At 42.1% G+C, this 25,526-nt stretch overlaps 1 protein-coding gene across 8 annotated transcripts in view; it reads left to right on the top strand.

The window, feature by feature from the left end:
• Positions 1 to 15,818: 15,818 nt before the first annotated feature.
• The window catches only part of PAK6 (p21 (RAC1) activated kinase 6), a 58,772-nt gene continuing 49,064 nt past the window's right edge, over positions 15,819 to 25,526 (top strand). For 3 of the 8 annotated variants that reach the window (XM_006018515.3, XM_006018518.3, XM_006018517.3), the window contains exon 1: positions 16,336 to 16,483. The gene's annotated coding sequence lies outside the window, so the exon portion shown is untranslated. Of the gene's footprint in view, positions 16,135 to 16,335; positions 16,484 to 18,025; positions 18,045 to 25,526 lie in introns of those variants that run through there. The other 5 variants (XM_006018520.3, XM_006018521.3, XM_006018514.3 and 2 more) reach the window with 3 other exon arrangements.

Below are 25,526 nucleotides of genomic sequence, written 5' to 3' on the forward strand. Positions count from 1 at the left end.
AAAGGTCTATTAAGTAGGTGAACTTCTTGAGATGCACAGACTGTCAGTCTGATCCCCCAAAGACTTGTCTTGATTAACCCTAAGTAGCTGTTTCCCTTTTAAAGATAGTCCTTTAATAAATTGCACTAGTTTTTTACATCTTTTGGCCTTTCTGTATCAAGAAGATAGTCTTTCTTTAGGCTTGCTTTGCTTAAAGCTCAGGATGTTAGCTTACTGAAGCTGCCTCTTATACACTACAGAGGTTGTGCCTATTTAATTACCAGGGGTTTCTTGGACAAAAAGGTGTTCTTTCCTGCTTAAGCCTTACTTTATTGATGATAACCGGTGAAATAACTGTGTTTGGCATGCTCTGTCCTTTGACACTAATTCAAAATGACTGTGATGACTGCCTCAAACTAGTGGGAGAGGAAAGATGGCTTTTTTTGGTGATATCTTTACTAGACCAACTGTATAGTTGGGAAATATGTTAGACAAACTTTCAGGTATAAAGGATCTCTTCATATTTACTGAGCCACTGTACTCAAACTCCTGTGACTGACTTTGAGGCCAAACACCTGGTTGTGTTAAACTTAAGTACATCTAATTTTCAAAAATTCCTGTACTGTACTGGCTGATGTCAGATCCACCTCCATTTCAAAATCTAGTGTGTGTTATTCAGTTTGGCTGTGCTCAGTATGGTGATTTTTTTTTCTCTCCATCTTAATCTTTTATTAGATGCAAATGATGATTAACATCATTGGCATCCAACTAGAGAGATGTGAAGATGACTAATATAACCCCAGGCAAATACTATGAAATCTAAATCTCACATAGCAATTCTCCTATATTCTGTATTTGGCCCCACACTTACTAGCTGAGGTGAAGACCTTGGGCCAAATAAAAATGAATAGCAAACCTATTTGGAATTATCTTAATGCTGACTTAAATACTGTAAATCTAAAAGTCTCCCATAGAGTAACATTTTTTTAACCCTGGTCTTGGTGTCTTAGTCTATGTTTAACACTATTCACTTCCATGGTAGACTCCAGATTCCTAGGTTTTATTTCTATATACTGATTTATTGCATGGTTTTAACCAAATAACTGAAACTGACACTCGTGTCTTCCTACATCATACATGGTGATGACCACTTTGTGGCTCTCTGTTGAAAAGCAGCATAAGTACAAAGCATCTATTATATTTAGTAAATTTGGGGTAAATGCCAGAATGTTAACACTTGTCCATGGTCTGCATAGTCTTGCACAGTATAGTAGAAGCAAAGCCATTGTTTTGATTTCTCAGAAAATCAATTACTCTCTTCTCAGTACATGATGGGTCTCCAATTTTTTCATTTCAGTTAAAAAAAAGAAAAAAATACTGCCTGGGAATCTGACCACGCGATTGCTTTTTGACTCTCAAATATTTTCATTTAGTCACTAATTTGGTTTTACATGTAACTGATGGACATACAGAAAAAATACACAAGGTCTTAGTGGTGGGTGACAGCAGTAAATTTTCTTTGGAATAAATTATAATATAGAATCCAGGTGAATGCAAGTTAAGCACTAGAAAGTGAGTTGGAATTTGCCCTGAAGATGTATTTAATAGCCTTTTACACTACATTTGGAGCAAGACTATATTAATTTGAATGCATTTTTCTGTTAATTTTTCTATTGTTGGTAACCAAGGTAACATGTTTACACACAGCTTGATCCCCCAGCCCCACTTTTGCCTAACGATAAGGGGCACTTTGACTGTTCGCTGCTAAAGGTGTTGAAATGATTCAGGAATGAATCTACAAATCTCTAAAGCAACTGTGCGCTCGCTTGCTTGTTCTCTCTCTCCCCCTTCTACAAGATCAGTCCAGATCAAAATGGAAAAAAAAAAAATTCTATCTGGCCTTCATGAAAAGGTCTTGTAATCTTCTAGCCCTACAATTTTGGATTATATCCTTTATATCCTCCACCACAAATTACTGGACCTCAGCATCAGTTCTTCCAAGCTACATTTAGCTGCCCTTTCACCTTGCTTAGATCTCCTTCCCTGTTCAAATGTATTATGTTTTTATTTTTTTTCCTATCCCATCCTCTTTATTTCAAAATTTCTTAAAGGACTGGTTTGCATTTACCCCTTCCTATTTGGAAGCTTCTCCCACCCCAGAACCTTAATGTAGTTCTTAACAATTCTCTTACCACCATTTTGCAATAAAAACCTCCTTCATGCTACCGGTTACCTTGGCAAAGAGGCTGATGAAATTAATGAGATCCAAGCACTAATTACAATGCCCCAATAAGTTGGTATTAAGACCCCACAGTAATTCTGCACAAAAGTAGTGTCTGATTTTCAAGTAAGCTATTATCTGCCCCATTTTTCTTCAGTTTATATACAAACCTTGGAAAAATTAAGCTCTGCATTTTAGATGCCTCCTGAGAGTGCTCATGTTTAGACAGGACAAGCCTTCTCAGGATATTGATAGGATTGACTTACAGTAGGGAAGGTGATGAATCCTAGGGTACATCTAGATAAGCATGCACATGTGGGATGCGGTGCTGCAGACCCATCTGCGGTGCTGCAAATTACGCATGCCGCACATGCAGGCATTGCCATGCTTCTTATTTGCAGGGTGGTGGGTTTTTTTGACACTGGGAGATCCTGATGTAGAAAAAACCCACCCCTGAAAAGAAGTGGGGAGGGGTGCACATAGCAGCAGCTTGCACCACTTGAAATGAGCCTGGCTGGCTGGAGCCATACTCCAGTTGCCGGCCAGGCTCTGTATGCTAGATCAGTGCCGCTGGAGCCCCAGGAGGCTCCCAGGTAAGGCTGCTGGGGCCAACCCAAGTCTCCTACCCCGCCCAGAGTGCCTAGGCATGGGCATTCCTCAGGGAAAAGTAGCAGCGGTACAATTGTGGGGAAATGCATGTGTATGCTCATCCATGTGCAATCCCTGGGGACAAGTAGCAGCAGCACAACCATGGGGAAATGCATGTCTGTGCTCATCTGGATGCGCACTCAGAGTTTATCCAAGTAGATCACATATGAGTAATCATTTCCTGTCAACCAGAGGATATGCATCATTTTAGGTATTAGAAATCACTGAAGGAATCACTGAACTAGAGCCCAGTCTATCCCTACAGCATACCTAAGCAATATTCAGGTACTGGGAAAATGCAGCACAGCTACTTGAAGCAAACTACTCACATCAAACTTTGTCCTGGATTTGGGGACTAGGTCAGATACCAAATTCAAGAGAACAGTTTCACAATCTTTATTCAGATGGCCATAGCTAAGACTAGGAACTACTAGATAATTATCAAAAGTGAAAAATATGAATAAAATCATGAAGACTGAAGTTGTTTGCCTCCAAGTAAACTGTGTTTCTTTGAGACATTTTATCATTGTAGTCTATTTCTTTCCTTGTACGGTGGAGTTCGTCTCCTATGATTTTAAATAGTGAGGAATTATAAGGTTTTCTGTGCTATACTACCTTGTATGATGACTTTAAGTAGGAAGGGTGGGGGACAGCCCCAGCAGGTGCTGCGGATCAAATGATTCCGTCTAGTACACAGGAAGCTCGTATGTGTACTACAAACAGGTTCCACAATGACAAACATTCTTGGAAAATTAGTTTTCAAGATTTTCTTCTATGAACCTGAAGGAAGCTTCAAGTTCTGTGCTATGAATCTGCTCAGCTATTTTCTATAAGCTGACCTAAATTCAGATTGTTGCAAGTGGGTGAGAAAGACCTGCTTTCATCCTTCTGAGGGCCTATCAAAACTACTGTTACTAAATTTGCACTCAAGGCAGTGATGGGGAAACAGATTATATTGTCAATATTCAAGGATCTCAGAAATCTCAAACTATGAGATGCATGTATGACTTCCATTTAAAAATCTTGGCATAAATAAGCAGTAAAGGTATGGTAAGAAAGTAAGAACCAAAAGAGAGAAGATTTTTAAAAATAATGAAAATAACAGGGGAAATCATCTTGAAACCTTTCTAATAAAATGTTAACTTTTAAGCATGTGCCCAGAGGATTGAAAAGGGTCTTTGCAAAGACAGCCTGTAGCATTCTCAGAAACAATGGTATATTGATAATACTTTACATCCCAAAAGACCTCTTTTAAAAATCTTGTCAGCTGCAGCACAGTTAGTACTTGTTAGTTAATATTCGAAAGGTTGTATAGGTCAAGTATATAATACCACTTGGGTTTATTTGTGATAAATGATCTAGCTGCCTAAACTCAGATGTATTTTACATACTGTAGTGCTGGAGACCCTCATACAGTTTAGGAATATGATACGCTTGAAAGAGCAATTCAGCAGCAGAAATATTCAGCTATTTTTTGTGATGCATTCTCAGGTATGTCTATGCTTGGTGTTGTGGAGTAAGTGGGATTAGTTAGTAGAAAAAATTTGGAATTGGTTAAGAAAGCAGCTTAGTGCCTGTTTACCTGTCTTATTTAAATCACAGCCTCAAGTGATGCATAAAAGGAGCCATTTTATGAAGATGGTGTATAAAATCCAAAACACATATTTACAGCCCCTTTTATTGAACGATATAATTTTATGCACCCTTGTTTACAACCTGCAAATGTGCATATAACTCCAGTAATTGATTTAATAAAAAATCAGAGCAATACATTTCAGAAATAGACAAGATGGTTAGATTAGACTATAAAAGAAGCTGAAGTATGTATGTGTGTATATATATATATATACACACAAAGGAGATCAGCAAGATCATTTTAAGCCAAAAACAGAAGATGAAAACATTAATTGTTCTCTTACATCTCAATTATGCAAAGATTAAAGAACCTGCCTAATTTTCATTCAAGTATAATTACAGTATCATGGTCTTGAGGGCCCCTATTTGGGTAAATTTCTGAGGGGCAGTGTTCCATTGTTTTTGTAAAAGATGTACTGCTGATGCAGGTAACCTATTTGAGTCTGTGTGGTAAAAAGGTTTCAAACTATTCAATAAAAGTGAAATTATTCCAGGTTTCTCTTTCTTATGTTTAATGCAAACAGCTTGTTATTTTACATTTATATTACACAATGCTATTATTTTCTGCACATTGTGCTTGACACTTACTTCACCAGTTTGTTTTATATACACATGCACACACTTTTTAGTAAAAGGTCAGTCTATTCTTCAGTTACTAGTCGTACCTTTTAGATCAGTGATTCTTAACCAGGGTGCCTTGAGATCTTTTTGAGGGTGCAGCACAATGTTAGCACTGTTATGTATGCAAATATAACTCTGGTGGCGGCGCTACCCACAGCCACGTCCACATTTTTGGGATCCTGGGGTGATGATAGTTCTCGGTCTACTCCCACTCCATCTACAAGCTGGGAGCCACCACTCATTGGCGTGCTCTCCTGTGGTCCTCCCTGCACCAGGCCACATACTAAATAACTATTTGCAGTAATTTATTATTTACAATAATAACTGAGAGACTGCCAAATTCAACATTCCATAAATAATAAACAAAATATTTTCAATGAGCTCAATAATAATCTATACCAGCAAATAAGGCAAATACTTATCATATAACAAAAGCAATTATGTTATCAACTTTAACACTCAGGCAACTTATAATAGGTATGTACACTTAATCAGCCAGGTCACCACAAAATCACTCTGCCCGCAGCAACGTAGCCTACTGTGGCTGCTGTGGAGCCGCAGGGACCAGTACTCTGTCTGCCTCAGAAGACGGGTGGTAATGCTGTCATCTGGACAGAAGATGGGAGTGCCTGTTAGGACCTCAAGTGCGGCTGCTCCGGAGACCAGGGTTTCTTCCCTTGTCCAGTCTTTCGTGGTTGCCTGCAGTCAATCACACCATTCCCCAGACATTTCCCAAGGCAGCTCCTCTGTGTTTGGCACCTGGAGTGCCCCTTCTTGGCTGTATTTTATTGAGCTCTCTGCTGGAGCTCCCACACAGCCATGATTCCCTGCTGCATTCTCTAGCTCTCCCCAAAAACCTCTAGCAACCCCTGTCCCTGATTCCCTACCAGTGAATCCCTGCACCCAGGGATCTTAAGAGTGAACCCATTTGCACAACCCCTGTTCCTTTAGTAAAGGATACCAGGCAATCCTGGGTACTCATTAGCTGATGGCTCCTCTGCCCTCAGTAGCAGCTCACTTGGTCACAATTTTTCTGCCATTCATCTCAGAAGCAATTGTCCTGGTAACAGTCCCCTTCTCAGCACAGATACAGCTACCCTCTCCCCAGCTAGTCTCCCCAAGAGTGCAAACACCCTGATTGAGCTTGCAAGCTCTGAGGAAACCCTTCAGCACCTTTACACAAGCATGACCCGACATTCTAGCAAGGAAGCTAAAGAAGGTCTCGGTTGGACTGTAAGGTAGATAGAAAACTGGCTGGAGCATCAGGCACAAAGAGTAGTAATCAATGGCTCAATGTCTAGTTGGAAGCCAATAACAAGTGGAGTGACCATGGGGTCAGTCCTGGGACTGGTTTTGTTCAATATCTTCATCAGTAATCGGGAAGCTGGGTTTGACTGCACCCTCAGCAAGTTTGCGGATGACACCAAGCTGGGGAGAGTAGTAGATATGCTGGAGGGTAAGGTAGGATTCAGAGAGACCCAGACAAATTGGATGATTGGACCAAAAGAAATCTCATGATGTTCAATAAAGCCAAGTGCAAAGTTGTGCACTTAGGACAGAAAAATCCCAGGTACCAGTACAGACTGGAGACTGACTGGCTAAGCAGCAGCCCTGCAGAAAAGGACCAGTGGATAATAAGCCCAGATGACTCCAGCAAGATGGGCATCAAGATGTTTTTTGAAGATCACCAGGGTGGATGACTACCACCTCTGGGGGGAGCCTGCTCTAAACCCTCGGCACTCAGCTTGTAAAGAAGTTTTTCCTTATGTCTAGCCTGAAGTGATCTTCAATCAGTTTATGCCCATTATTTCTTGTCCTCCCCTGGGGAGCCTTGTGAATAGATGCTCCCCCAGGCCCTGATGTACACCCCCAATATACTTACAGGCTGCAACCAAGTCCCCACGGAGTCTTTTCTTCTCCAGGCTGAACAATCCCAAGTCCTTCAGCCTCTCCTCACACATCTTGGTCTCCAGGCCTCTAATCATACATGTGGCCCTCCTTTGGATTCTCTCAAGCTTCTCCACATCTTTCTTGAAGTGCAGTGTTCAGAACTGTATCAGTCATCCACCCTGGCAATCTTCAAAAACCGTCTTGATGCCCATCTTGCTGTGGTCAGATGACACTGTACCTGTGTTGCCAAGAAGGCTAATAGCATACTAGGCTGCATTAGTAGAAGCATTGCCAGCAGATTGAGGGAAGTGATCTTCCCCTTTATTTGGCACTGATGAGGCCACCTCTAGAGTATTCAGAACTGTATCAGTCATCCACCCTGGCAATCTTCAAAAACCGTCTTGATGCCCATCTTGCTGTGGTCAGATGACACTGTACCTGTGTTGCCAAGAAGGCTAATAGCATACTAGGCTGCATTAGTAGAAGCATTGCCAGCAGATTGAGGGAAGTGATCTTCCCCTTTATTTGGCACTGATGAGGCCACCTCTAGAGTATTGTGTTGAATTTTGGGCCCCCCATTACAGAAAGGATGTGGACAGAATCTAGCGATGAACAACAAAAATGGGTCGGGGGCTGAGGCACACAGCTTATGAGGAGAGGCTGAAGGAACCGGGCTTATTTAGTCAGGAGAAAAGAAGGCTGAGGTGGGCTTAACAGCAGCCTTCAACTACCTGAAGGGTAGTTGCAAAGGGGATGGAGCTAGTCACTGGTGGCAGATGACAGAACAGAGAGCAGTGGTCTCAAGTTACAGCAGGGGAAGTTTAGGTTAGATATTAGGAAAAATGTTCTCACTAGCAGGGTAGTAAAGCACTGGATCAGGCCACCCAGCGAGTTTGTGGACTCTCCGTCCTTGGAGGCTTTTACAACCTGGGTAGACAAAGCCTTGGCTGGGATGATCTAGTTGGGGATGGTCCTGCTTTGAGCAGGGGGTTGGACTAGATGACCTCCTGAGGTCCCTTCCCTTCCATATGATGTTACATGATCATATGATTCACAAGATAAACCCAGAAATTTCACATAGGACTCTATAGCTGTGGTCTTTCTGAGTTCTTTGTAACAGAAAAACTGCTCTACTATTTTTCTGTAGGCAAAAAAATAGTGAGAACTAAGAGCTGGAATTTTCTGAGGGTTGCCTCTAGTCTATCCAGGGTTGTCTCATGTAAAAGAACTGAACACAACTTCACCAGTTACATTGTCTCTCTACATTTGGCAAATCACTCAGATTAATAAAATTAGATTGCATTCTTAACTCTGGTGTTCCTGCATTAATATAATTCAGTTTTGGTTCATTAATATCAAGTTATGCCTTCAATAATGTTTTTTCATTTCAATTAAAAAGTAAGACTATTTCATAGTAGTTTTTACTTTAGAAGGAAAGGAAAGTAATTCTAAATCTAGGGTTTACATCAAATTGTTTCTCTAGGTTATAACCATATTTATATAATGCTCCTGGTTTGCCTATGCAGCCATCTAAAGAGTCTCAATCTGTCTTCTGTGCTACAGCTGATTTCCCAAATAATAAATATTCCAAAATGGCTCTGGGCTAAACTCTTAACTTGTGATGTGTAATGAGTGCTCTATGCTATGCACTAGAAAATTCTCTTGTGGTACTTAACATGTCCTAATGCTTAGCAAGGTGGTTCTGAGTTATTTGATTGTGGTACAGAGAACTGGAGGTTAGAAACTGTCATTTAGCCCTGGGCTATGGGCACTGCAGTTGTGCTACCGTGCACACTCTCAGAAAGATTTTCCTGAAAGATTACTAGCGCAAGACTGCAGATTCTGAAAACTTCCTGCTGTTTCATATGTGTTAGTTTATCTCCCTGTAGGTTCTCTCTACTTAATCTATTAATCACCCCACTTAAAATTACATGCATTTATGACAGGGGCTTTCAACCTTTTTTAGTCTAAGTATCCCCAGCCCTAGGGGGGAAGGGGTAGCACATGCCCGATTTATGATTATGATTTATGATATAAGAACAGACAAATGTTGGAGGATTCTACCACATACGGATGCATCCCAGAGTTAAGCTGTTCTGGAAGAAGGTTGGATATATAGCAAGGGAAATAACAGGATGCAAGCTATCAGATAGCTCCATAGGCCATGTCCACACAAGCATGGATGTTTGGTTCCCCAGGGATAACTAGCAGCTGCACTCCTTGTACCGCCATTAGTTGTCCCCAGGGAACACCTGTGCCATGCTCCTCTGGCAGGTTACCCTGGGTCGGGAAGAGCTGGCCCCAGCAGCCTTATCTAGGGTCCTGGGGGTCTCCTGCAGCTGCAGCAGCGGTGATCCTGCTGTTTGGAGCCTGCCTAGTGTCACAACCCAAAGGTGTGATTTTGTTTTGTGTGTGCTTTGGCACCACTGAATTATGTTCCCGCTAAATTGCAGCTTCTTTGCACGGTGGAGTTTTCTGCTGCAGAGGAAAACCCCGGTGTAAAAGAATTCCTGCCAATTTGTAGCTTTCTTTGCAGGGTGCATTTCTTTGTTGCAGCATAGAGGAGACTTCACGCTGTGTGAAGATCTCTAAGCGCTGCGGAGCCTATCGGACCCAGTGCATTTCAAGCAGGCAACAGGGATCTGATCAGCCTCTAGCCTCTCCCCGTCACCGATCGCAATCCTCGACGTATCCCTCTCACTGCGCGCAAAAGGATCCACAGAGCCTCGACAACTCTGTGGGAGTGATCCGAGTGTTGTCTGAGTCCTCAAACAAGGATTTAAGCGGAGCTGTGCCTGGGAAACTGTCCAGCCTACACCGCGACCATCTTCAGTGTAAGTAAACAATCTTGAATCAACCATTACGCGTCCGTGCCTAATTCCAGCGTGTCGCCTGTTCTCTCCGACCCAGCGTGCCCGGGCTGCTGGCCACAGCCTGCGCGGCGCGAAAAAGGGCCCGGACCGCTCCCGGCCTGCACACCTAGTAGTTGGTGCCAGCCAGCCATGCTCTGGTTTTGAGGGGCACACGCTGCCCCCTCATGCACTGCTCCATTTTTTTGTTGGAAATTCTTGGAATTTGCTAAAGAAGAATTTTGTTGTGCCTCCAGACAGGAAGTTTGAGAAACTTCTTGAAAATTAAAGAAAGTACAAGTTCTATAAGCTTATACTTAAGAACAAATTTATAATACAGTTTAAATTTAAAAGTAGAGATAAGTAGAAGATAGTGAATTCTTATATAGGGATGAAGAAACACAAAGGCTTAATAGCTATCGAATCATAAAGGAACTTTCAAGAGACTGAAAGCAAGAGAAGAAAAGAACACAAGCCAGTGGGCAATGACTTGGGTTAATGGAGTACTGTTGATAAAAGTTAAATATCTATCTCTATAGTTTAGGGGGTTGGATGCACATTTAAAAATTAAATTTTTTATACGTTGAATTTATTAATAAATAAACTTTAAAATAAGTACTTTTGAACTTTTGAACTTATCTTTAGTCTTTTGCTTGGTTTCTGTTTGTGAGCTTATACTGACATTTCTAGGGTTTTGCAGTTTGCATAGACACATTAATTTTGCTCTTCAGTTTTATAGGATCCCCTATAAGCCAGAACAACACTGTACTTTTGTGTAGGAAAATAATTTAAAGAGTAATTTACCATGTAAGTAGCCTGTTTGATTAGTTCGTTCTGATCCCGTAGTAAGATGAAGGCTACAACTTGTCTTTCAAATGTACTTGGGCAGTATTCCATTCCCCGGATGGTCCAGATCAATACCTTCAGAAAGGCCATATACTAATATAATACGCTGCTTTGTAGATAGGTATCTTGGGGATTAGTTCCAAGATTTTCTTGGACTGTGAAAAGACAAAAGTGTACAAATGAAGTAGCGAATCGTCTGTTTTTAAAAGGAGGATGCAGATGATGGGTAGGGGAAAGATCACTGCATGTGCATTGTACCATGCCATGCCAAGCTCACTGTGCCTGTACATGTGTTGTACCATGCCAGGCTCAGGAATCAAAGGGGGATGTGACCAGATTTCCGCATCTCTCCTGGATCCATCCCTGTCACTTTATCCAGCTCCTCCAGGGGCACCATATATTGCTCCTTCTATTCAGATTCACAATAGCATATGACCTATTCTTTTCAAATGTTTGAAAATTCCTGGAGTGACTACAGCAGCAACCTTTGTATCAAATTTAAGAATGCAGATAAAGGCTGAAGGCAACCTACTTTGGCCTAGAGGACAGACCCTTAGAGACAGCTTGTGACGGCAACCATGAAGATAGTCACTTACTGGCTTAAATATGTGAAAGTGTGTAATAGAAGTATGTGGTCTTTATAGGGCTGTGATTCTCAACCAGGGTGTTGTACCATTGTGGAGTACCTTGAGATCCTTTCAGAAGTGCCATGGAGTGCCACACGGTAGTAGTACTCTTAGGTATGCAAATATAATTCAGAAGATAAATGCAGAGATTTCAACTAGAAACTCATAGTGTTCTCGTCTTTTTTAGTTATTTGCAACAGAAGAATTGCTTTATTATTTTCCTGTAGTCAGAAAAGGAGTGAAGACTAAGAGCTAGCATTTTCCAAAGGGGCCAAAAAAAATTTGAAAACCACTGTTATAGGGTTTTAAAAAGAAATAGCCTTCTCAATAAAATATTTTTATCTGATGAGCCAGAAAATGAGGAAGAATCTACCACAACCCTTGGTAAGTCATTCCAATAGTTAATTACCTTCAGTGCTAAGAAAAAAGGGGGGTTGCCTACTTTGAGTGTTTGCCTATGATGAAATATTAGTGTACTTATGTCCTGTGTGCCAGGATTAGAACACATGTTTTACTTCTGTCTGATAAATTAAAGAGTCTACGGTTAAAATTCTGTTTACTGTGTAGGTACTTAGATGGATTAAGTCATGCTTTAATTTTTCCTATAATAGGTTAAATCAAAGGTCCTCAACTACTGGCCCATGGGCCAGATCCAGCCCCTGGTACCCTGTCATCCAACATACGGGGCTCCTCACAGGTCCATGTGGAGCCTTGCTGGACCATGGTCCTTCCCACTAGATCAGGCATTCTGGGTGGTGCAGACCCGATTGTGGTACACAGGACCAGGCAGAGGTGGCATGAGGTCTCTGGGACTTGATCCTGGTGGGTGGAGCCGTTGCAGGCCCCTTGGAGCTTAATCCTTCAGGATGGAGGTGGTATGAGGTTCCAGGGCCTGATTCTGGTGGCAGGGTCCAATCCAGCCTGTGGACTATCCCTGCATCCCTCATCTGGCCCATGGGGCCAACAGGTTGAGTGCCACTGGGTTAAACAGCTTGAACTCCTGTCATCTTGCTTTATAAGGCATATCATCAAAGCCTTTAATTGTACATGCAGCTCTTCTCCAAATCATCTACCTTTTATCAACATCTTTCTTAAATTGTAGACAACAAAACAGGACACAACATTCCAGTAGCAGTCGTTCCCATGTCAAATAAAGGTAATAAAACCTCCGCAGTCTTACTGGATATTTCTCTTGATATTTCATATGGTGAAAGTGCTGTTGTTTCATATCCTGCTGCAGAGTTATGGGAAAGGTAATGTTTGGAAAGTTGCCCTAATGTCTATAACATTTGTAGTCCAGTTAACTTCTTTATTAAAGAAGAGGCAGTAAAGCCAATAGATAAGTCACTGGATTACATGTGGAAGACTCAGGCTCTTCTGTCAGCTCTGTTCCTGCCTTTCTATGTGACACTAGGTAAGTCACTAAACCTCTTGGGTTTCCTGCATATAAAATTAAAGTAAATATATTTATCCACCTTTTAAAGTGCTTTGACTTCTATAGATAAAAAATGCTAGGTAACAGCAATTAGTACATTTCGCCTGCTAGCCTCTGAACACTTCTAGCATCTTAATTTCTCTATAGCTCTTCATTTTATAGAGTGTTAGGGTGAAATACATTAAATGATGCTTCACATGCTTTGCTTGTGATTCTATAGTCAAAACCCAGGGAAGAGCTGGGAGGGGGGATAGTATGGTCAAATTCATATGTGGAAGTTCTTTCTCATGTGAATTTAGATATTTAGGATTTTGTTGATTGATGTGGGAGAATGGAGAAGCAGAGATATTCTGTGTTGAATTTTCTTTCTGAGTTGGAATATTACTGCTGCACTCATCATATACAATAAAAAACTCTTTTCCTTAATATCCAAGTTTCTGTCTGCTTTGAGTAGATATTATTCAAGCCTAAAGTTAAGACTTGGAACCCCATCCTTGTGGATAACCTGGCTTAGACATCATCCAGTTTAGGAATCTCACCATACTGTAATCTCTTAGTCTCACAGGAGATTACTTCTTTATTGTTTTCTTTGTGTATGCAAATTGCCATCTTGATGCCATCTTCTCTTCTCTTCTCTGGACTACCCCCTTGAGCCTTTCCACCCATTGTAAATGTATATTAGAATAGCCTCTGCATATATTCAAATCACTTACCTTTTTTTCTCCCCTGTGTCCTGGTATTAAAAAAAATCATGGAGTCACTTAAACCTAGAGTTCATTAGGCTAATATGATTATAACATGCCAGTTACACAAAAGGGAGTGATATGCCTAGCATTATTTCTGGCCACTTTGACTCCACAGCCCAAATAATCAAATATCTATTTACAGACAGGTCAACTGCAGAAAGCCAAAGCAAAGCTGGAATTTATGTCTTAGGAACCAAAGTGAGACATGTTAAATAATGTGCCATTATGTCATATTGTTCCGTTGTTCAGGGCTCCTGATTGTGTTGCTTAGTTTTAATTGCTTTATATTAATATTTGATGATATTGCCTTTCACCTTTAGGGCAGGTGGAGAGTCACTTGATAAATGAAAGTGCTATAAGGAGCCCATGACACTTGCATAAAAGGTATCTATCACAGTGTCCTTGTCAAAAATTTCCCCTTGCTTCACTACTGTGTAATGGGTTATTTAGCTACAGCCCCTCACCCCAGGGGTAGCTGCATCTCAGCAGTACTGTATGACTCCTTCAGGGTGAAGACTACTGTAAAAATATAAAATGTTATCTGACTCCCATTTAGGCTTTTACTCAAAAACAGTTCTCAGTTGGAAAGCAGAGCCCAGCTATAGGGAATGAAAATCTGAAACCTAACAGTATTTAGTAGCTTCAGGGCCTTGAAGCATTTTCTGACAAGAAAATTCATTCCTGAGACTTGCTGACAGGAACATGTAGTGTGGAATTGCTGCCTGCCCTTCCTCCTCCAACCCAGTGCAAAAAGAGAAAGGAAAAAAAAAAGGAAAGGAAAAAAGAGCTCTTTATAAATAGCTCTGTTCCTGTCGTATTTGTAAATTCAGTGCTTTTTGTGTCAGTGACATCACCCTCCTCTCCATGGCAACTCGCTACGATTTCAAAATTGCCTGGCACTATTTGAGAAACTTAATGCTGCAGATGAACACGTTGATTCAGGATGATTTAATTGAGAAATAAAACAGCACAGGGGGCGGCAGGGGAAGAGGTGGGAACCATGAGGAAATGGGTTGCTGTCAGCTCTAATCCTCTGGAAAGCTTGCATCTGTGATGAGTGCATTTTAAACCTACTTGCCCAGTCTCTCTCCTTTTTCTAACTATTCTGTCAAGAGGAGGAGGTGGGTGGGCATTTTATTCTTTTATCTCCACTATGTTGGGGGAGAAGCACTACAGGTGACTAAGTAGGAGGCTCAAGACTGACTCAGTCCTGAGCTATTTTCTCTCTCTCTCCCTTTTTTTGTTAGTTTTTACCTTTTGTCCATTAGCTTGTATTTTTATCCCAGTCCCAATGAGATGATAAAGAAATATCAAAGCCTGCTGCTATTACTGTTTGTGAAAACATGTGCCTGTGGTTATACAGGTGAAGAACTAAAACTGAATCCTAATGGCAAGAAAATTGACATTTCTTGCTTGGCAGCAACGTTTTATGTTAAAAATAGCTTTTGTTCTATGAATCTTGTCCAGAAGATGCTAATTGGCATGACCTGGGAGCAAGCAGGAAACAGTTGTCAGTCTGTTTGTGAAAATACATAATTCCCCCAGGGGCAAATCTGCTGGTTTTAACTTGATTGCTAAACTAACACCTGTAGCTAGAAGGTCATATTTACCTGGATCATTGTTTACAAAATTGGATTTTGTTGGGTTTGATCTGGGTTTCTGATGGTGGAACTGTAATGTGTTCAGCTGAAATGTGTACAGGAATCTTCACCTGATGCAAATTGATGTTTCTTTGTACTTCAGAGGCACTGGAGTGATATAAACCAGCTGATGATCCGGTCACACTATTTAAGTCCTGAGACAGTCTTCATTTATAATGCAGGCTTTTGGTACTACCAAGTCCATTGCTGAAATTCAGCATCCAGCAAATGTTGCACATCATATTTAAAAAAATGTAGGGAATTGTAGTCACATTCTCTTTTCAAATGAGCTCACACTTCTCATTTTTCCACTCTGCAAAGCAGGCAGTCCTGTAACTAGATCCTAGAAGTGTGAGGCTGAGTTGCATTTGTTAACACTCCCACCTGGAGTGGACTGCAAGGCAGTCATCCTGTAATGTCATGGCTCCGCTAAGGGAAATGCATGTATATTCTTTATACATTGGAATCCCAGCAAAAATGTCACTCTGCGTATAATCCTATCCTCTGTGCCAAGATCACAGCATCAGTCCACAATAAATACAGTCCTTGAATAACATCTTATGCCTGCAATACAAACCTTGATAAGAGTGAATACCTACAATGGGATCAAATCAGTTTCAGCTGCAAGACTGTAATAGAATTTGTCACTGAAGTCTCATTCTCTAAATGTGAGGGTACTGTAACTTCTTTGTATTCTTCTAAACCTCTGCTTATTGCCAGAGAGAGGGGGCGTCTGGCACTTTTGTATACTCCTCCACAGCAGCTGGCATCAGGCTAGTGCCGGTGAGTAAGCAGCTGGCAGGATGATGTGTGTTTGCGTGTGTGTGTGAGGCACTGAACCAGGATCTTGCCGAAGAAGCTTTAAGATAAAATTGTGGAGAATTTTTGCCTGAAGCAAGGGATGTTTCCAACATCTAAGGCAAGCAGCAGCCTGCAGTCTGAGAGAAGCAGGGTCTGAGGTCATTCCAGAAGTGGTGATTCTCACAGATCTTCTGAAGGTAAGATCCCTATGCCACTCAACAGGATCCCCAAGGTCCCCCCCATGAAGGCTGAGCGTAATTCTATGATTTTTAAGCCTGGGAAGGGTTAGAAGATCACAGTATCGAGAATGTGTGCTCTTGGCTGGCACTCCCTTTTCAGGCTGCAAATTTAAATCGACCAATGGGAACCAGGCTCCTCAGTTGTGAAGCCACAAACAGAGGGAGGGGGAAGAGGAAAGGCTTTTAACTCTAGAAAGTCCCCTTCTAGCTTGGACATACAACAATTGTGAATGATTGGTGGTGAGGCTCCTAGTTCAAATGCGTAGATACTAGTGTGATGGCACTATAGGACCTCAAGGACAGACAGGTAGGCTTGTGACTCAGAGAGAGTAAAGCTCTCTAAATAGAGATCAGTTTAGTTTGTTAATAGCATTTAGTATTTTTAAGAATGCTAGGGCACTACAGGGTTGCTTGGTAGGATAAAGAATGAAAACAGTCCCAGTCTTAAAGATCTTGCTGGCTTTGTGATGCTTATAGCAAGGGTTCCTGATTTGAGAATATTACCTGAACAAATGCTTCTGAAAACAAGTTTGAGAACAGGCTTTTCTAATGCATGCATTCACGTTAAATCTTACCTACCAGTTCTAGCTGGCAGCTAATACTAAAGATCTCTGTCCAAGCAGTATTGGAGTATTAGAGGATGTTTGTTAATGCATCTTGAAGAACTAAAGTAATTCTACCTCACTGTCTAATACATGTCATGAAAGTATCTTCTTTCTTATCCTTAAAGCTGAAAACTTTCACAACAGAAGACAGGATGGGAATTTTATGATTTTGGCTTTGGAAGATGGTTGATTACTGTCTACATAAATTCTATAATCTTTGCTTAAATTGTGCACTCTGCTGTACTTTTATAAAGGTGCCAAGGCCATTAACCTGGATTCTGAAAAGATATCAGGGTACATCTGATTCTCCTTTTTTTCTCTGTGCCTTAATTGCTCTAATATCAGCAACAATTCCTGTTTCACTGCAGTCACATTTCAGATGAGTAAAATGTGTCCATATAATCAAAAGCATCTCAAACACAAGGAAGTTCGTTAGGCCGAATGCAGTAGATAGAGCTGGTGTGGAGGAAAAAAATCTCAAAAGGGATGTCTTGAGAAAAAGCCTCGTAGTCAGCCTCATAGTTCTTTTTACTTTGCCGTCTCCCAACCCTATATTATGTGGCCTGTGCATAGATCTGTTGCATTAGGGAGCTTGAGCAAGCTTGCCCATTGAATGATATTGGTGCCCAGACTTCAGGCAGGGAGTCAAAACTAAGGAGGGGATGGTCAGCAAACATGGCTTAATTTGATGCTGTTTTCTACAGTACCTGGCAACACCAGCTGTGCAGTTAACGCCATTTGGAAGCTGATGCTGGTCAGTTTGATTTTACTTTGCTGGGATCCATTAATTACTGCCAAGTTTAGAGTTAGAAGAAGTGCATTTTACTGGCATTGAGAACTCCTAAAGCATTAATCTAGGACTGTTTCCAAGTATTCTTTTTACTTGGAGACTGGTTAGAAATAAACCATTTTTTGATTTAGATCCAGAATGATGCCATAAGGAGGGAGATTTGGAAAAGGCAGAAACATTTAGAGTACCTTTATTCTGGATGTACTATGAACAGCTAAGGGCAATCTGCCTTGATGATCTTTTTATTTATTTTTAATGTCCTGTTCAGCAGTAAATTCTGAGCAGATGGGCACAGCAGCAGTAAGCTAGTGGCAAGAGGGCAGGGGAACCAGGGCAACTGCAGACCAGGCATAGGTGGGTATGGTTGCTGTAACAACAGAGGGCAGTGTGTACACTGAAAAGAGTAGGCAGGGGACAGCAACAACAGTATTCAGTAGGTGGATCAGCAGGGATAAGCAGCAGGCTGCCTGCAGGTGGGTGTTCTAGAAATGCGGACATTACCATTTCCAATATTGCATGACATCAGTTAAACTTGCTGGAATTCTGAATAATTTATTTTGAACATTATGTCACATTCTATGTGATATTTCCCTTGCTTTGCCATACTGTCTCTACATTTTTGTCTATCGTATAGTTTTTGAGCTCTTGGCAGGTCCTGGACTTCCTGTAGGTGCTAGAATGAGTAGAGCCAGGCTTCTAGGGAATACAAATTGTGTCATTAGTAGAAAGCGTTCTTAATTAAATACTAACCATCCTCCTCAATTAAAACTTCCACAGAAAACTAGACACTTGGTAGTAAAATAAATAATAGCAGGTCATGAGTAATACCTCTCAAGGGAGCACTGAAGACAAAATTACACTAATGTAATAAAAGGGGTATGTCTGCAATGGCTTAGTGCAGTGATTCTTTACCAAGGCACAGTGAGATCTTTTGAAGGGTGCCACACAATGTTAAAGTTAGCTGTGTATACACCTACACATGATTCACAAGATTAAACTCAGATATTTCAAATAGGAATCCTTAGTGTCAAAGATATTCTGACCTGTTGTTATCCTTCTGAGTTCTTTGAAACAGAATTGCTTTATTTTTTTTCAAGGGGTGCCATGAGTCTAAAAAGTTTGTAAACTGCTGTCTTGAAGGTGCAATAATGGAATCAGGAGTTTTTCAGGGCTAGGTTCAATCATGGTTAAAGCCAAAGTGACTGAAGTCCATTTCAACCTCATGGCTTTTTGGTGATCTCAGACCATTTTTGCTACCCCAAACAACACTCCGTGTAGCAATATCAGATGAGAGGCTGAAGACGGAATAGGCTACACAGAGTGAGCTGCTCCTTTTGTACCAGCAGTAGTCCTAACAGCCCAGATTTAAGATATGTTGGTGGAGGAACACGGAGGCTGGTACTACCGTTGTTCAGTCTGCACATACGGTGTGGATAAAATGAAGTTTTCAGGACCAGATGGTGGATTGACTAAGCAAACACACATGGTCTAACTTGAGATTGCGGGGTGGTATTATGATCCCTTTTCTTTTTCCTTGTCCCCTTCCAATCCTGGGGGCACTGTTCTGGTCTCCGGCATAATGTAGAAAAACCTCCAAGGTCCAGTGTTCTCCTTCAGGTTCATTTTCAGATCCTTATTGACCAGAATGTCCACTGTGGCTAGGTGTACAAGTGGATAAGGAGAGAGAGGTAGTTAGCCGTGTTAGTCAGAAGTCAGGCAGAAGGCAGGGTAGAGACCAGCATTCCCTCTAAACTGTGCATCGTGTACAACCATGCAGGTGCACCTGACAGCGCAGCAAGACTGCACCTGCACAACTGTGCACAACACACAGCTTAGAGGGAATGCTGGTAGAGACGCACCTAATAAGCTAACTAAAACAAAGACGCATAAGTTTTTGTGAGCCAAAGCTCACTTCATCATAAGTGGATGAGTGACAGGTTCATTAACTTTCCCTGTGTGTATGATGTATAAAACTATAACCTTAAAACCTGAAAATTATTTCCATAGTTGGTTTAGCTAGCATGTTGTTAGTCTGCACCTTATCTTTTCTCTTGTCTCCTACTCCTACCTGTTTACATAAACTCACTGTCTAAGTACAGACAGTCAAAAAGTCTGAGGCTGAATCTATTCAGTTTTTTGCAGGTTAGTCTAAGCTGCAAAGATTAAACTGAAAAAAAACTGAACACACATTTACCTTCGATTCAGGAAATGCAGACACACGCCTGCAGTGGCCCAGGCCAGAAGCCAGGGGGCACTAGAGCATGGCTCTCTGGCACTTCCTCTTCCTGCTGCCCCCAAGGTCTCTGGCATTTGCAGACCAGCATCATGGCAGCAGGACTCTGCAGGGTTGTTCATCACTTCCTCTTCAGGTTTCCACATGTTGTGGAAAATTCCTGTGTTCCCATGGTAAATTCTCTAGCACCCTGACTGCTTTGTTTCTCTGCAACAGACCAAAGTAGCCTAGATCAAGCCAGGATTCTACTCCTTGGTCCCTTGAGCTGTCAGTGTTGAATAGTTCATTGGCACTTCATAATATTTTTAAATATGAATTAAGGTGACTCTGATTTTAAAATTCCTGCATAATCTATGTGTATACTTAAGTGCTTTGCTGCATTGAGGCAAGAGTGCTTAGCATTCTCGTAGGATCAAGCCCTGAAGCAAAGTGAGCAATAGCATTTGTAAATATCCATGTTCCAGCAACATCTGCAGATGAATTAAAATCAAGGAAAAGATTATGCTGTAGAGGAAGTGGGGACTTTTGGTATTATTTTTATGAAGTGTAGAGGTAGCTCCATGTCCTCTGTCATTTTTGTGTTATGACTTCCCTTGGGTAGAAGAATACTTGATGAATGTTGTTCATGTAGAAACATAAGCCTAGAGGAGTGCCTCCTGAGCCACTGGGTTTAGTTTCCTGCATTTCTAGGCAACCATTTGTTGAAAGGGTCTACAAAATCATCTACTCCAACTTTCTTACATACCAGGGACACAAAGCACCCCTTGGAAAAAAACCCAAAACCTATATTATTCCTCATAGGTGTAGTGGAAGCAAGGTGGTGTCATGTCTTGTCACTGCAGTGCAATGGAATTTCTTAAGTTAATATATGCTCATGGCAAATCGGAGCTGTTTTGACATTCTCCTGAAGATGCATTAAACTAATAACCAGATATTGACTTCTAATGATTGACAGAGAGAAAAAGCATGTAAAAACATGGCAAAGCTTGAAACCAAGAAATGAAATGTGTGGACACTGAGCTAAGAACTCTTCTGCTTAGTGCAGGGGGAGAGATGGAATCATTGACATTTTGTGTCAGGGGCAGGTAATGCTGCCAGCATAGGCATGCATTTAAGCTTTGCTTCTCTATTTGACCCTGAAGACCATACAACACTGCATTCTTGTTGCCTAATAAAAGTTATCTCATCTTGAAAAGACTGTCCTGTGCCTTTCCCTGTAGAGCTAAAATCTTCATCAGGAGTTCAGGGTCTTTGGACTCTCTGAAAGAGCCACAGTGAGGGATAGTGGTGTTGAAGCTAGGTCCTCATCTCAGAGTAGTGGAGCTATGGAAGCTGACTCCACTCCCAAAGCCTCCCTCTTACAAACAGTGGAAGCCCAGGGTCTGGGATTAAAGGGATAAAGCCTTGTGGATCAATGATATCTCGTGGCAGATGTTAGGAGGCTTTGTGCAACAGTAGTGTTTTGCAAAAAAGTAACCACGGCAGTGCAAACAAGCTTAGTCAAGGAAACAGATGGGAGAAAGTGATACGGGTAAAGAGGGGGAGGAGCAGAAAGGGTTAAGCTTTGATGTGTTAACCAAGGTGGAGCATGTTTATAAGGAAGATCCAGTACAGAATCTTGATCTAGACTTGTGTGAGGGTTTAGGAAAGTTGTCCAATTGCCAGGCTCTGTTAGGGGGAGACATTGTTCTGAATGAGCTAGTCATATAAGGTGTTTAGTTATAAGAACAAGAGTTTCTTTCAAGCTATAATGTAAAAAAGCAAAGCTATTTTGGGAGAGACATCAATGCTGCACATGTTCATAATGGCATTTTAATGGCTGTAAATTCAATTGTTTTCCCCCTAAGAATCTGGTGATATTGGGCTGTCTGTAGCATCTGTATTGGCTTATTCACAATCTCCTAATTTGCAGATTTTCTGATACACGGTGCCTTACTATATGCAGTATTTTATTTTTATTACCCTCTGTTACCATTCTAATTAATTGAGAGAGAAAATTCCATTCTGTAAGCTATTCTGTGATTGCATGTTTATCAAAAGAAGTGCTGAACAAGAAAAAGCCTGAAATATCTGGGTTCATATTTTCCAAGAGGGATGGAAGTACTATGCAACCTATCATATTGTGGACTGCCTTTCTTCATAATGGGTCATATCTTGAATTTCTGTATGTGTGACAGCCACCATTTTGGCAGGTAACACTGATGACTGAATAGAAATCAAGCAAAACTACAACTACCCAGACATCTCATGGGAAGAGCACTCAGTCAAATCCGATTGGTCTCAGAGCTTTCTTATATGTGTGGATGAACTCTACCTGTCTTGAGAAGCTTATGGGCTGACAAGAGGTAAGGCGCTGCTGGACCTGGTACTGGCCGGAGGGGATGATCTAATTGGCGACCTAAGAATCGAAGGGAAGCTGAGTGACAGTGACCACGGGTTGATCACTTTCACTATCCATTGCAAAGCTGGCAAGTCAGCCAACAATGCAATAGTCCTTGACTTTAGGAAAATTGACTTTCATAAGCTCAGGAGGCTTGTTCCTGAGGCCCTGAGATGCCATGATTCCACAGGGAGGGGAGTTCATGATGAGTGGTTTCTCCTTAAGGAAGCAGTCTAGAAGCACAAGGGAAGTCTCTCCCAACCCATAGGAAAGGTGGTAAAAAGGCTCAACAACCCCTTTCACTAAACAAGGAATTCATGGACCTCCTATGTCTAAAAAGAGAGGCTTCTAATGGATGGAAGACGGTGAAACACCACTAAGGAGTATTCTGCACTGGTCTGCATCTACAGGGAGCGAACTAGGAAAGCCAAGGCTGCAACTGAACTCCAAATGGCTACACAAATCAAGGACAATAAAAAGTATTTCTTCAGATATGTGGGGAGTCAAAAGAAAAACAAGGGCAACAGTGGTCCCCTGCTAAACCAGTTGGAGCAGCTGACTACCAACACCCAGGAAAAAACCAATCTGCTTAATGATTACTTTGCGTTGGTTTTTCACCAGCCCAAAGGGACCACCCTGTCGAACCTGATGCGGGATGACCAGGGTGAGGATTAATATATGTCCGCCATTGGTGTGGATCTCGTGAGGGAGCCATCCTGAGAGGCTGGACCCCCACAAATCAGCTGGTCCAGATAGATTGCACCCAAGAGTGCTAAAGGAACTGGCAGACATCATAGCGTAGCCACTGGTGAGGATATTTGAGAACTCATGGTGCTTGGGGGAAGTATCTGAATATTGGAAGAGGGCCAATGTGGTGGCCATCTTCAAAAAAGGGAGGAAAGAAGACCTGGAAAACTACAGGCCAATCAGTCTGACCTGAATCCCTGGGAAGGTTTTGGAAAAATTATCAAAGAAACCATTCTTGACAGGCTAACAGAAGACAACATTCTAGAGGGATAGCCAGCACGAGTTTGTTGTGAGTAGGTCTTGCCTGACCAATCTCATTTCCTTCTATGACCAGGTTACATATCATCTGGACAAAAAGGAAGAGGTTGATATTTATATTTGGACTTTAAAAAAGCCTTTGACCTGGTGTCCCGTGATGTCCTTATGGAAAAATTGGGCAACTGCGGCATTGACTACTCCACAGTCCAATGGCTGGAGAACTGGCTCTGAGGTTGGACCCAGAGAGTGGTAGTTGACAGAACCGAATCAACATGGCAGTCAGTGACTAGTGGTGTCCCCCAAGGCTCTGTTCTTGGACCTGTACTCTTTAATGTTCCAGGGCTCTGTTCTCAGACCTGTACCCTTTAATGTCTTCTTAAATGATCTGGACACTGGTGTCAGAAGCAGACTGGCTAAATTCACTGACGACACTAAACTTTGGGGAAATGTGTCCGACTTGAGGATAGGCTAGTGATCCAGGCTGACCTCAATAGACTTGCAAGGTGGGCAGATAAAAACCTGATGGCATTCAATACAGAGAAATGCAAGGTGCTGCACCTTGGGTAGTGGGGGGGAACCTGCATCACACTTATAGGCTTGGCAATGCTACACTTGCTAGCACCATGACAGAAAGAGACTTAGGGGTCATGATTGACCACAAGATGAACCTGAGCCACCAATGTGATACCTCAGCTGGCAAAGAGAACCAAACTCTGGTTTGCATCTACCAATGCATCTTGAGCAAGATCCAGGATGTCATCCTCCTGCTGTACTCGGCCTTGGTGAGGCCACAGCTGGAGTACTGGATCCAGTTCTGGGCTCCACAATATAGGAAGGACGTGGAGAAGCTTCAAAGAGTCCAGAGGAGAGCCACGTGCATGATCACAGGGCAGGAGAACAGGCCTTATGAAGAGAGGCTATGAGCCAAGGGACTCTTCAGCCTGGAGAAGCACAGGCTCAGGAGTGACTTGGTGGCAGCCTATAAGTGCATAAGGGGTGTGCATCAGGATCTGGGGGAACACCTGTTCACTAGAGCACCTCAAAAGATGACAAGGTCCAACAGTCACAAACTCCTGCAAGACTGTTTTAGGCTGGACATAAGGAAAAACTTCTTTACTGTCCGATCCCCCAAGGCTGGAACAGACTCCTCCCAGAGGTGGCGCAAGCACCTACTCTGGACACTTTTAAGAAACATTTGGATGCTTATCGTGCTGGAATCCTTTTACCCTAGATGAGTTCCTGCCCCTTCGATCTTACAAAGTCCCTTCCAGCCCTAATGTCTATGACATCTATGAAAAGTCCTGAGTCTTGAGCCTCAGTTAAAAAAAAGTATGTATGTGAGAGAGAGAGAGAGCTTGAGAAGGACACTGCACACTGACTGATAGATATCTCTGAACTGCATGTGATTAAGTAACCAAATGATCTAGGACCTTATCCAGTGCCCATTAAAATCAATAATAATTTTGCCATTGACTTCACTGAGAGTTAGATATGGTATTATCTTTCAAAATGAGTACTTTGGTCCTGATCCATGAATGTACATAAACATTAAAGCACATTTCGTAGATTTCATAGACATTAGGGCTGGAAGGGTCCTCGGAAGATCATCGAGTCCAGCCCCTTGCCCAAAGGGCAGGAAGTCAGCTGGGGTCATAGGATCCCAGCAAGATAAGCATCCAGTTTGCTCTTGAAGGTGTTCAATGTAGGCGCTTGAACCACCTCCGGTGGCAGGCTGTTCCAGACCTTGGGAGCTCGGACAGTAAAGAAATTCTTCTTTATGTCCAGCCTGAAACGGTCTTGTAGTAGTTTATGACCGTTCGACCTAGTCGTCATCCCTTGGGGCGCTCTGGTGAACAAACGTGCCCCCAGATACTGGTGGTCACCCCTGATAAACTTATAGGTGGCCATCAGATCACCCCTGAGCCTGCGCTTTTCCAGGCTAAAGAGCCCCAGGGCTCACAGCCTGTCATCGTAGGGTCTGCTTCCCTGACCTCTGATCATGCGCGTGGCTCTTCTCTGGACTCTCTCAAGCTTCTCCACATCCTTTTTGAATTGTGGAGCCCAAAACTGGACGCAGTACTCCAGCTGTGGCCTCACCAAGGCCGAGTACAGGGGGAGAATGACGTCCCGGGATTTGCTTGAGAAGCATCTATGGATGCAAGCCAGCGTTTTGGTTGCTTTACTAGCCGCAGCATCGCATTGCAGGCTCATGTTCATCTTGTGGTCAATGATGACCCCCAAGTCTCTTTCTTCCATAGTGCTAGCCAACATAGCACTGCCGAACCTATAAGGATGCTGCGGGTTTTTCTTCCCAAGGTGGAGAACCTTGCATTTATC

This window comes from Alligator sinensis, unplaced genomic scaffold, assembly GCF_000455745.1.
Source record: "Alligator sinensis unplaced genomic scaffold, ASM45574v1 scaffold262_1, whole genome shotgun sequence".
NCBI lineage: Eukaryota > Metazoa > Chordata > Crocodylia > Alligatoridae > Alligator > Alligator sinensis.